Source organism: Phaseolus vulgaris, chromosome 2, assembly GCF_051622355.1.
Source record: "Phaseolus vulgaris cultivar YP4 chromosome 2, ASM5162235v1, whole genome shotgun sequence".
In the NCBI taxonomy this organism is placed as follows: Eukaryota; Viridiplantae; Streptophyta; class Magnoliopsida; order Fabales; family Fabaceae; genus Phaseolus; species Phaseolus vulgaris.
The window spans coordinates 26,093,448-26,095,661 of NC_143499.1; the positions used below are offsets into that span (position 1 = coordinate 26,093,448).

The following is a 2,214-nucleotide window of genomic DNA, read 5'->3' on the forward strand; positions in this document are numbered from 1 at the left end:
TTGATTTCTATTGGATGTAGCAATATTTTTTTAAATGATGTGAATTCAATGCTTTGATTTCTATTGGGTGTAGCAATATTTTTTCAAATGATGTGAATTCAATGCTTTGATTTCTATTGGATGTAGCAATATTTTTTCAAATGATGTGAAAAGTATAAGTAATTCCATGCTGACAGTGTCACCAGATTCTAATAGTAATCTAAGGAAGCTCTGATATAGGAAATCCAGGTAATTTGTATTATTTGTGATGAAACAGCAGCCTCAATGATGTCTATTGTGAGAAATTTAAAATGTAATTGAAAGTCTAGAGATTCATTTAGTCTATGATTATTGTCACTTATGTTGCATTGATTTTTTTTTTTTTTTTTTGTTTCGTTCTTCATAGTTATCTTGCACAAACTGCAAACACTTGGAAAAAAATATGAATGCCAAGTTAACCTAAATATTATTCTGATTTACATTGGTTCACAGACATTAATTCTTGCTATTTAAAATTTTGAAATGCAGATGACATAATTTATACTGTGTGTATGTAAATGCTGAAAAAAAATGCATCCTTACATACATTTGAAATCACTGAATGAAAATCAGAATTTAAGTTCAACCCTTCTATCAATAATAGAAGTCAAGGATAGAGAGCAGAGAGCATGTTATAGAAATCTTGGCTTTGCTGGAAAATGCCAGAATAGATGTTTGACTGGGTATTGTCCAGAGACAATACAGAGAGAACTGAGCAGAGCATGTTGCAGAGGTGAGTATGAATATGCTTTGAACCTTTCCCTTCAAAGTTAGGGGATAAAAAACTGTGTCTGCAGTTTGGTAGAGATGATAAAAATTTGAGGAAAAGGAAGAAAAGGGAGGAGAGAGAGGACAGAGAAGTAGGAAATAAGTTAAAAGAAAAGCTGTTTGATGGAAAAACAACAGTAAAAAGTAAAAGATTATTTTTTAATTATTTTATTATTATTATTATTATAAAAGAATGTCTACATTATTTATGGGTCTCATAATGAATTATGGGTACAAACGTACTTAAAAAAGTATATATTATTTTATAAGTATACTTGAAACATAAGCTATTCAGAACATTTCTTTCCTATATTTGCAAGGTATTCCCCCTCTTTCTTTAGATATTTATTTATTCATCATTGAACCATCCAAAACTCCACAAATCTCTTTCTCTGCAAATCTGCCCCTCCTTCTCCACCATCAACCAAACTCAGTGATAATGATGTTTACTGCAGTGAGATTGGATCGGATTACCACTGCAGTGATCGTGACTGTTGCATTGCCATACTGCCATGGCAATGCTCATTATTTTCTGTGGCTTTAAATGGTGTGACGCAATACCATGACCGTTATGATCAAGCACTATTGACATGTGTTATGTAAATGACCTATTGATATTTGTTGCATGTAAGAATAGTGGATTCTTGTACTTTTAAGTATCTGGTAAAGAGACAAGAAAACTATTGATTCAATTCAAAAAGAAGAAAAATATATATTTTTAAATTTAGGAAAATAAAATATACTATTTAACATATCTTTTCAAATTAAATAATTAAATGAAAGATGGCAAAAGAAAAATAAAATTAGAGCACTTGGACAGAAAGTTTGGGTCTACAAAAAAATTTAGTGAGAAATAAAATATATTTACATTCACTCTTAAAATAAAATATAATATATTCAAGTAGAGTTGTTTGAAAGATATATAATGCACTTCCTAAAACAAGTATGCATATTTTTAGTATCATTATTATTTTATTTGCTATAACTATTAAAAAAGCATTTGAGTTTTTATTTTTTTTGGAATGTAACAATATTACTATTTTTACCAAATTAATAGTAAAATTGTTAAAAAATATTATGGTTTCATTTTAATTTATGCATAATTTATAAAACTGTGTCATTTTCAGGCTTTTAAAAGGTTAACATAGCAGTTGTTTTCTTAAAAATAAAATGAATAAATATGAGGTCAGGCAATTGTAATTGATGAGAAGAGACAACAAGGTGGAGTTTAGGGTTTGTACTTGTTCCTGATGGTTGGTGTCATGGAAGCATAGAAGCGACTAATCAAATATGGGTACACTCTGTAATGATTTTTAGAAGAAGGTTATTTATAATTTTTAAATGAAATTTCTTGCTTCTTATGTTACTTCTCATGACACAAACATTAACTCATTGTTCCTACTCTCATAACTTTTTTCGAATTTTTAA

The 2,214-nt window shown here is 28.9% G+C and overlaps 1 long non-coding RNA gene across 1 annotated transcript; it reads left to right on the forward strand.

Moving 5' to 3' along the window:
- Positions 1 to 507: 507 nt before the first annotated feature.
- On the forward strand, positions 508 to 1,538 carry LOC137811106 (uncharacterized). Its single transcript, XR_011081031.2, has 2 exons — positions 508 to 751; positions 1,242 to 1,538. It is a non-coding gene; the product is annotated as an uncharacterized LOC137811106 (long non-coding RNA).
- The last annotated feature ends 676 nt before the right edge of the window (positions 1,539 to 2,214 follow it).